We start from the raw sequence: 11433 nt of genomic DNA on the forward strand, positions 1-11433 counted from the left end.
GTTTCGTTGGTTCGAATCCTGGGCGCGGACATGGCACTGCTCATCGGACCACGCTGAGGCAGCGTCCCACATGCCACAACTAGAAGGACCCACAACGAAGAATATACAACTATGTAAGGGGGGCTTTGGGGAGAAAAAGGGAAAAATAAAATCTTTAAAAAAAAAAAAAAGCAAACCCACTATTCTTAATATTATTAGGGGTAGTAGGATGAACAATGGCCCCCAAAGATATATCAAGTTCTAATACCTGGAACCTATAAATGTTACCTGACATGGAAAAAGAGTCTTTGTAGATGCAGTTAAATTAAGGATCTTGAGATGGGGGCACTATCCTGGATTATCTGGGTGGGCCCTAAATGCCAACACAAGTGTCCTTATAAGAAAGAAGCAGAACAGGATCAAACACAGAAGAGCAGAAGGCCATCTGGCCACAGAGGCAAAGACTGGAGTGAGGCAGCCACCACCCAAAGAATGTCAGCAGCCACCAGAAACTGGAAGAGGCAAGGAAGAGATTTTCCTGTAGAATCTCCAGTGGGAACACGGTCCTGCCCAGTGAAACTGATTTTGGAATTCTAGCCTCCAGAACTGAAAGAAGATAAATTTCTGTTGTTTTAAGGCACAAAGTTTGTGGTATTTTGTTATAGTGGCCATAGGAAACTAATATACTGCACAAATAAAAGGCAAATAAAGCAAAGTCAAGAGTTTAGCACCGGAAAGAATTTAATCCAATCCTCTTCCCGTTCCCACCTTACAGATCAGGAAGCTAAACAGAGGGGAGGCCAAGCGCCATGATAAATCCACACACACAGTGGGAAGCGAGCTAGGACCAGGTTCTGAGTTCACAGCTCTTTCCGAAGAAGGGAAGTCAAGCCCTTGTCCTGCTTGGGTGCCTTTCTAACTTTCTCAGAATGTTTCCAGTGCTGTCCAGTACTGTCCACTAGGGTAGCCACTAGCCACATGTGGCTATCTAAATTTAACTAAAATCAAGTAAAATGTAAAATTCAGTTCCTCAGTCACACAAGCCACATTTCCAGAGCCCAACACTCACATGTGGCTAGTGGCTACTGATTACACAGCACAGATACATAAACGTCCCCATCATTTTGGGAGGTTGTACTGGACGGTGTGGACCAGACCCATGGAAGGCCCAGCAGGCTTCTCACCGGACTTACAAACTCCATGTTTGTTCATACTATATTCCCAATGCCTGGTACACTGGCCAGCATGGCCCGGGAATCCCACAAGGACTTGCATGAAGGTGCAGAATGACACCAGAGGCTGTGAGGCCTCACACCTTCTCTTTGCTGAGTGGGGCTTTCCTGCGTGCTCTGAGGGATGCTTCAACACGGGCTAAGGACCACATCCTGGAAAGATATCCTGTCTGGGCCCAAGAGCAGCATGGGAAGGCCAAGAACAAGACAAAGGAGACTAGCACTCTCCTTCGGACCCTCCCCAGACCAAGCTCACGCCCCAGGAGAGTCGACAGGGCATTCAGAGGCCACTCCCAGCTTGTTCTGATGCTTCTTGGGATGCCAAGGGAAGTCTGACAGACCCTTTCCAGAAAATATCAACTAATGTTTGTATGGCCCTTTACAGTTCAAAAGCAATGCCATGGTCTCCTTTGATCACATAACTGGTGAAGCAGAGATCCCCATTTCGCAACTGAGAAAACTGGGATTCAAAGAAGGCGAGGTGACTTGTCAAAGATATGCAGGAAAGCCAAGATTCCAATGAAACATTCTGATTCTAAAACTTGCCTTTCGCACACCCACCTCTCCTTCCTCCTTCCCTGGAGACATACAGAGATGTCCCAGGCTCTCTTGAGGGCCCAGGCGGGGTCTTGCTCATCTGTGCAGCCCAGGTGACCTCTAGCAGCACCTTCCTCACTCAAGTGGTCCTTAAGCCTGGTTCTCACATCTCCCTCTTCTCTACGGGGGAGGTTGAGAAGACAATTCAAGTCCAAAGGGAAATGAGACGAATATTTGGAACTGCACTTCTGAGTAGTCGACTCCAGAAATATAGGAATTTTGTACAAATTCACTGCAGAGGAGTGAATTCCTTATGCTGACGCAGGAAGTTACGTATCGCAATTGAGATAGAGTTTTAAAGGCAGACAAGAGGCATTTATGCTCATGCAGCCGTGTTCTTGAGTTTCCAGTTTTCTAACGCACACACGCTAGGATTCTGTGGACACTCACAGTATTCCAAGAACAGGGCAATGTAAACCTTACCAAATGTGAAATGCAATAATTTAATCCTCACCACAACCCTATGAAGTGGGTACTATAATTAGTCCTATTTTATAATTAGTCCCATTTCACAGTTGAAGAAGCCAAGGTTCAGGGAGTTTAAGTACATCTGCCGTCCATCACCACAGCTCATAGGTGACAGAGTTGGGATTTCAATATAGGTCTGTCTGACTCCAAACTCCTGACCACAGCATTATCCTGATTCTCAACAAAGTTTGAAATAGACATTTTGGATTTATGGAAATAAGGCCCTGGGGAGAAAAGAGACCTTCATAATAGTTATAAGTAGGTTTCTATGTGGGCATATATATCATATTTCAAACATATTCCTATTCCACTCCTAGCATTTCGATTGTCAACATTGGTTTTTTTTGAAAGGCTGCCTTTTGTCTATAGCAGAAAAACTCAGAACCTTAAAAGTCAAAAGATCAAAATAATTCAAAAGAGCCAACAGTTCTGAGTCATTTTCTCAGAAAAGTACATATTCATGGAAAGTTATATTTCCAGATAATGAAATTGCTGCTTTTTTTTTCTGCTGAGGAAGATTCACCCAGAACTAACATCTGTTGCCAATCTTCCTCTTTTTTTGCTTGAGGAAGATTAACCCTGAGCTAACATCTGTGCCAATCTTCTTTCATTTTGCATGTGGGCTGCTGCCACAGCATGGGTGAAGAGTGGCATAGGTCCATGCCCAGGATCTGAACCCGTGAACCCGGGCTGCCAAGGTGGAGTGCACCGAACTTAACCACCAGGCCACAGGGCCAGCCTCTGAAATTGCTTCTTGATTCCAAGAATCTAGGACTCTTTTAAAAAAATTATTTTTGTTACAGAAGTTTTCAAGCATTCATTAAAGAGGAGAGAAAAGTATAATAATCCTTATGAGTCTACCATCCAGTTTCAACAGTTATTGACTCATAGCCAAACCTGTGGCATCTGATCCTCCTACACTCACTTAGTTTGCTGGTATTTTAAAGCAAATCCCACATGTATCACTTCCCCTGTGAATACTTCAATAACGCATCTTTAACTGATAAGGACACCTTTTTAAACATAATGGCAATGCCATTATCACACTTAACAAAATTACAGTGATATCTTATCATCTGAACTCCAATCATATTTGAATTTCTCCAACTGTCCCAAAAAATGTCTTTTTTCAGTGGTTCGTTCTCATCAGAATCCAAACAAGATTCATGTTGCATTTGGTTCTTATGTGTCTTAAGTCTCTTAATCTTACACTACCCTCAAAAATGAACTCAAAGTGGATTAAAAACTTAAAGACCTGACGCCATAAAACTGGAAAAAAACATAAAGAAAAAGCTCGTTGACGTTGATCTTGGCAACATTTTTTGCATATGACACCAAAAGCACAAGCAACAAAAGCAAAAAACAAGTAGGACAACATCAAACTAAAAAGCTTCTGCACAGCAAAAGAAACAATCAACAAAATGAAAAGGCAATCTATGGAATGGGAAAAAATATTTGCAAACCATCTATCTGATAAAGGGTTAATTTCGAAAATATATAAGGAACTCATACAACTCAAGAGAAGAAAAACAAGCAACCCAATTAAAAACTGGGCAGAGGAACTGAAAAGACATTTCTCCGAAGAGGATATACAAATGGCCAACAAGCGCATGAAAAGATGCTCAACATCACTAACCATCAGGGAAACGCAAATCAAAACCACGAGATGTTACCTCACACCTGTTAGAATGGCTATCATCAAAAAGACAAGAGATAGTAAGTGTTGGCAAGGATGTGGAGAAAAGCGAAGTGCAATTTTTAAAAAAAAGGGAAGTATAAGCTTTGGAAAGGAAGCAGCAATACTGTTGACATTTACAGGTGACATGATGGTCTACGTAGAAATATCTAAGGTGATCTATAAACTGTTAGAATCAATAAGAAAATTCAGTAAGCTTTCTGCATATAAGACCAATATAAAGAAAGCAACTGCATTCCTATATACTAGTGATAATAAAATGGAATGTGTAATTGTAAAGTACCACTTAGGAACAAATCCAGAAAAAGATGCAAAAGATTGTTATTTAGAAATCATAAAAACATATTTAAAAAGTAAAAGACTGAATAAATTGACAGATATACTACATTTATATAAAAACTTACTATCATTGAGATGTACTAATTATATGTAGATAAACCATTTGAAGTGTAATTCAGCATGTTCCAGTAAAGCTGAAGATGCATATCTTACAGCTCAACAATTAAAATCCCAGGTTTGTACCCAAGAGACACTCTCACAGATTACACAAGACATGTAATAATGCTAATTAAAGCATTGTTTAGAGTAGGAAAAATGCAATATCTAAATGGCCACCAAGAGGAAAATGCATAAACTGTGGTACAGTCATACAATGGAATATTTCATAGCACTTACAACGAATAAAGAACTTCATTTATCAACAATATTTCATGAAAAAAGTAAGCTACAGAAGGCTACACACATCAGAAGACTTTTAAGTAAAATGTTTAGACATGTAAGATAATATGGCTTATGGATACTTACATATATGTTAGAAGGATGAAAGCAGACCTGGGAATGAAACTTATCTAAGTCAGAGTGGTAGTTAGGAGTTACCTCTGAGAATGGAAGAACAGCAACGGGATTGGAGGCGATAGAGGAAGCTTCGCCCACATTTGTGATGTATTACTTCTTAAAAAACAAAAACTTATGGACAAATATTAAAATTAATAAAGCTAGATAGTGGGTACCTGGGGTGTTCATATAGTCTGCCAACTTTTCTGTAAACTGAAATATTTCCTTTGCAACAAGAATGGCAGTGTTAACAAAGGTCATCCTTGTGGATGTGGCCCTCTCCTCTCCCTGTTGCGTCAGAGGCGGTACACGGAGCCAGTTTCTCCTATTAGTGAGAGCGGCTCAGCCCGCTCTCTCTCTCGCTGTCCCTCTCTCTACCATCAGTCTCATTTCCAGCCTCCTGTCTTCCCACGTGACCAGCTGCCAGTGAGATCAGACTTGAGCCTAGAGGGAGGAAACTGCCCTACAGGCCTCCAGCCCTGGCCACCTGCTCCATCTGTAGTGCCACCAAGGCAGGACACTGGTAACAATAAAGCATCCGTTGACTCTCCATTGCATTCTCCACTGTATGGACACATTTTCAGTGACCTCACTGGGCGAGGCAGGCATGACGATGGAGTAAGGCAGGACTTGGCCCATCTGAACCCCCAGATAGAATATCATTTAAAGGGCACCAATTTCCATCTCAGACTGCAGTGGGAAAGGCAGCTTACTTGGGACTTGGGGACTTGTTCTTCTGCTAAGCACAGAATGATCTCTGGTATATCCACGTGGCAGGCCAATGACATTACTTCTTACTTGGCTTAGCCCAAACTCTTTCTTGGGAAACGAACTCTGTGCTTCGGGCTAAAAACTCCATGGAGATTAACCTGATTTTAAACACCATTTATGAAGGGTCAGAAAAACAACTTTCTATCCTTACACTTAAGTAAAATTGGGTGGTGCTTCTTGCAATAAAGCATTAATAAATTTGTTGTAACCACAGCATCAAGGCTCACAGCATTCTGCAAAATTAGATTTCCCAGGAAAACCTTGGCCTGAGCTCTTCACCTTCAAGAGACGGTCCTTGATGACCCAAAGGCACTGGAAATCGACACTAAGTAAATCCTCCACTTCCCTCTGGCTCCTATAGAGACCCTACAGTGTCTTCCCGGTGCCCTGGAGAGGAAAGCCAGGCTGCTTACCAGGACTTAGGTGGTCCTTCAGGACGAGCCCTCACCTAGACGATGTCCAGCTTGCCCATCACTGCATCACCAGAACCCAGCACAGTGCCAGGTGCTTGATAAAGGCAAGAGGACATAGGACCTCTGCTCCTCCTCACCTGTCTCCCTCCAGCCCCATAGGCTTCTACTACAAGTGGCAATAAAAAAAATACAAAATGAAAAGTGTGCTTGCTCTAGAGAGGAGAAAACTGTGAGATTTCACTCTGATCCACAGAGGGCTGGGGAAAGCAGGTGAGACTGGAGACGTGACCCAAACCAGGTCATGGTGTGACAACGGAGAGATACAGGCAGCCGAGCACGGGGACTCCCTTACTCTACGAAAAGGCAAGATGTACAGGGAACCAGGGAGGCATGAGTTTCTAGGAGCCAGTAGCAGCCTGGCCCCCTCATTCTGCCTCTTACCACGCCCCTCACCCTCCAATCCCCGACCCAAGTGGGACCACCCCAAGTGATTTCGTGCATTCCACCAAAGTGCAGGGGAAGTGTTTCCAACAGTCCAGTTTGGATGCACTTACAAAGAATCACAATATTGACTGGGCCCTTACTTTGTGCCAGTTAACTTGCTAGAGTTTACATACGTTATCTCAACTACAGTAACCCTATGTGATAGGCACTGATATTATCCCTCGTTTAGATTTGGAAGCTGACGCCTAAAAAATTTTAAGTAACTCCCCTTGGGTTTAACCAGAACCACTCTTCACCCAGCAGCCAGAGAGATCTTTATACAATCTGAATTCCTGGCTGCGGCTCCCGAGGCCCCCCACCCACATTTCTCTCCTCGTCTCCTCCCACTCTCTCCCTTGCTCACTATGCTCCAGCCCCACAGCATTTTCTTCCTCACACCCCCTTCCCTGAGCGAGTGAGAAAGGGAGAAGGGTTCGTAGTGCCAAGGCATTATTCTACAGGGATTAGGAACAGCCGGGATGTTCGGAGTAAGACCTTAAAAGCAGTGTGTGGGGTTTCCCTGGCAGCACTGTGAGGGTTATCCTGAGGGAGGCCCGACCGGAGAAGGGAGAGAAGTTCTGAGCAGGACTCTGTGACCCTCCACTTAACCTCAACACTTGAAAGATACGATACACTCCTGTTAGTAAAGGTGGCACCCTACAGCAGTGAGCCAGAGATGCAAGGAGAGGAAGCCGAGACCTAGATGGGATGGAACTTTAAAGGAAAGACGACTCAAAACAGAAAAAAAAAAAAAAAAAAAACCAGGCCAAACTGCCCTCATAGTCCCAGCATTTTTTATTGCAAAACAAAGTTATTTCCTCCTGAGTACTCAGTGCTCAGGCCGGAGGGACTAAGGAGTCAGTGGTAAACAACACAGTAAACTAGTCAAGCAACCAGATTTTAGAAATAAGAGGTGAAATCCAGACTGAGCACCCAGTGAGAAGTCGCACAGCAAGGTGACAACTTATGGACAGACCGTGCCCATTTCTGAAGGTCCTAACAGTCCTTGAGATGTGGCTATCATGGCAATGTTTGTGGAGAAGAGGGATGAGGGCAAGAGGCATCTGAGGTCCTGAACTCTGCTCCTGGGGCACAGATCCAACCATCACGGCAGAAGCAGGTTTCACGTCCTTCCTCCTCCCCCTGGCATACGGTTATTCATTCTTCTACAAAATGATATGCCGCTGGTGACTCACTGAACTCCAGCAGTCCTGGACGACAGCTGTTCCGTCACACGAGTCACAACAGTCTTGCTTTAGGGTACATCGTAAGCTACAGGTACTTTCAACTGACAAAACGCTAGACGTGCGTAAGGTGACAATCAGTGGGCATTCAACTGGCTTGAGGATTCTTTGCAGTTCCCTCTGCACAGCAGAGGTGTGCCGTGGGGAGCTGGTGTCGGCCGGACCAGCTCAGGAGAGCCTACTGTGCACACGTCTTCCCAACTCCACCTTCAGCGATGTCAGCCTGGTAGCTTGAAGCCTGCCATAGCAGGAGTATTTACACCACAGAAAGTAGCAAATGCTACAAATTAGTGCCTTTTTTTTTTAAGAGCCAATTATTAAACATTTACCAGTATATCTCTAGTTATTGGTGACCACGTTAGGGTCTGAGATTTTGGTCCTCAGAGAGCAGAAACAGAGCCTGTACTCAAATTCTCTGTAGAAGCAGCAGCATTGCATCCCGCACAAACAGGTATTTATTGCTTTCTGAAAGGAACACTTCACATTTCCTGTAGTGTTTCAAGTTTCCAGTTTCTAATCAGTTTTCTGGAATAAACATTATCCCCATGACATTAGCCCTGAATCTCATCCCTTTCTTCTTCCTCCAAGATTTCACTCCATAAATTAATCCCTCCCTCTTTTGTGGCATTCTTTTCAACATATACCCATCCCCAAGTGTTACTCGCCACTTTCTTTCAGTTTTGTAAGAAAACCCTCTCTCGACCGTATACGGTCGTTCCCTTCAGAGCCAAGGCTTTTCAGAAGCGCTCACATCCTCTGCTTCCACCCGCTCCTCACACCATGCCAAACGGCTCTAAGGTCCCAGATGATGGAGGAACCAAATCAACTGGCACCTCAGCCCTTACTCTGATCCAGTGGCACTCCCTCCTGCATAACCCCCTTGGCCAGCTGTAGCAGCATTCTCCACAGTTTACCATCTACCTCTATGCCTACTCCTTCTCCATTTGTAGGGCTCCCTCTCCTGTCCCAAAATATTAATGTAAGTGCACAGAAGACCCACCCAACTGTCGATTATAAGTACTTCTCAGAAGACAAGCAGGTGTAAAGAAGGAGACCTTTTACTCTGTAAAACTTAAAAGTTATTTGAATGTTCCATAAAAATGTAGTACTTAGGGGCGAGCCTGGTGGTGTAGTGGTTAGGGTCACGTGCTCTGCTTCGGTGGCCCGGGTTTTGCAGTTTCAGATCCTGGGTGGGGACCTAGCACTGCTTGTCAAGCCACACTGTGGTGGCATCCCACATAAGATAGAGGAAGATTGGCACAGATGTTAGCTCAGGGCCAATGTTCCTTGCCAAAAAAAAAAAAAATGTAGTACTGATATAATTTAAAAAGCTAAGCAACTCCCGAAGTTTTACTCTGCTCTACAAGTAAACAACTTACGTGGTCCACTATAGACACTGGCCCACGGGGCATTAGCTACCATCTGCCCGCTGCTGTCTCCCAATTCTGTTCTAGTCCAGGCAACCCTAAGAAACTCCATATCTGAAGACTCAGAAGCCTAAAAGCCATCTCCACCCAGATCTTCCCCACATACAAGCTCTGCACTTCACACTGCGCCTGTCCTGTCCTGCCCCGCTCAGGGCAGGGCACATCAGCATGCAGCACAAATCAAATGCCGCAGATTTCCCAGATTCTTCTTAAACCCTCCACTCAGTCAGTCAGCTGATTCTGTGTTCAAATTCCCCTCAAATCCACTCACTCCTCTCGACCCTCAAGCCACTTCTTTAATGTAGGCCCCCGTTTATCACCTAAATGGGGGCAGAAGTCAAATTGGTTTCTCTGGCTGTAATCTCCCTTCTCCTCCAATTTATCCCCCAAAGTATAACCAGAAAAATCTTACTAAAATACACATTGAAACATACCACGCTCCCAACTAACTCCCCTCCACAAGTCCCTAATCACATACTAAAATTGGCAACTGACCACCGCAGCACTGGAGATGAAATGCCAGCAGAATTCAAAGCTGTTTCTGATCTTCCTCCACCAACAGCTCTCGTATTCCAGTCATACTAAACGACTTGAAGTGCCCCAGAATGTATTCCATTTTCACTCCGTTTGTCAAAGGTCACCTTGCTAAGTAGCTTTCTTGGAATGGCTCCTTCTTCCTGAAAGCTGGGCAGTGATGCCCTTTCGATGTTTTCTACAACACCTACCTAATCATAGCACTTACTACACTACCGTAATAGTCGACCTGTCAGTTAACTACAAGCTTCAAAAGGCAAAAAGTCTCATTTCTGGACCTGTACTGCCTGACACTGGTGGGGGTGGGGGAGCTGAATAAATATCCATAAATCTCAGTCTTGAACGGGACCTCAGAATTAATTTTGATGCTTCCTCCTCCCTTCATCGAATGTCTGTTATCCTGCGTAACCACCTTGGCCAGTGAGTGTCCAGCCTCTTGAACACCTCTTGTGATGGAGACATCACTTATCAAACACTAACACCAACAAGGCCTCATCCTGGACATATACATAGAATCCACTAGAAGGAGCTCACAGGTCAGTCTGTTGACACCTTAGCTGGCAAGATCGAGCCCCTGCTGTGGCCATGGCTGCAAGTTGCTGACTTCCAGATTGTCACAGGTCTCAGAAACACCTGGCAGAAATAACACTGGCAGGATAACTGCTAGAAATTAGTCTGGAAAGAAGAGCCCTGTACCCAGCAGAGACATCCTGGCCTAAGGTTAATGCCCAGGAGTTAGCTGGCACCCAGGATGGGCACATTCAACCAAATGGGGAAGCAAGGTCTGCCAAAGACTTAAATCCTAACCAGATGTAATTCCATCAGTGTCAAACATTTAACCTTTCAGAAAACAGCTCTTTAAAAAGAATAGGGCTGGCCCCCATGGCCTAGGGGTTAAGTTCATTATGCTCCGCTTTGGCAGCCCAGGTTCAGTTCTCTGGCATGGACCTACACCACTCGTCAGTGGCCAGGCTGTAGCAGTGACCCACATACAAAACAGAGGAAGATTGGGGCTGGCTCCACGGCCGAGCGGTTAAGTTCGTGCACTCCACTTTGGCAGCTCAGGGTTTCGCCAGTTCGGATCCTGGGCGTGGACATGGCACCACTTATCAGGCCATGCTGAGGCAGCGTCCCACATAGCACAACCAGAGGCACTCACAACTAGAATACACAACTATGTACTGGAGGGCTTTGGGGAGAAGAAGAAAAAAGAAGATTGGCAACAAATGTTAGCCCAGGTGCCAGTCTTTAAATTTAAAAAAAAGAGGAAGATTGGCATGGATGTTAGCTCAGGGAGAATGTTCCTTAGAATAAATAAATAAAAACAATAAAGTTGGAACATTTTTATATAGTTAACACAGCTGGGATTTCCCTAAACTTTTTTTTTTTGAGGAAGATTGACCCTGAGCTAATGTCCACCACCAATCCTCCTCTTTCCTGCTGAGGAACATTGGCCCTAAGCTAACATCTGTGCCCATCTCCCTCCATTTTATATGTGGGATACCTCCACAGCATGGCTTGATAAGCACTGTGTAGGGCCAAGCTCAGGATCAAAACTGGCAAATCCCAGGGCCCTGAAGCAGAGCATGCAAACTTAACTGCTACGCCACTGGGCTGGGCCTTCCCCAAACTCTTTGCCCTAGCTTGTGTCTTCAGTGTTTAAGCTCCAGATTGCCACGTTGTCAAAAAGGAAAGTCTAATGGGACCATTTTGCCCTAGTTCCAGGAGAGTCTAAGAAAACAGAAAAAGAATGAC

This window comes from Equus caballus, chromosome 3 (assembly GCF_041296265.1).
Source record: "Equus caballus isolate H_3958 breed thoroughbred chromosome 3, TB-T2T, whole genome shotgun sequence".
NCBI lineage: Eukaryota > Metazoa > Chordata > Mammalia > Perissodactyla > Equidae > Equus > Equus caballus.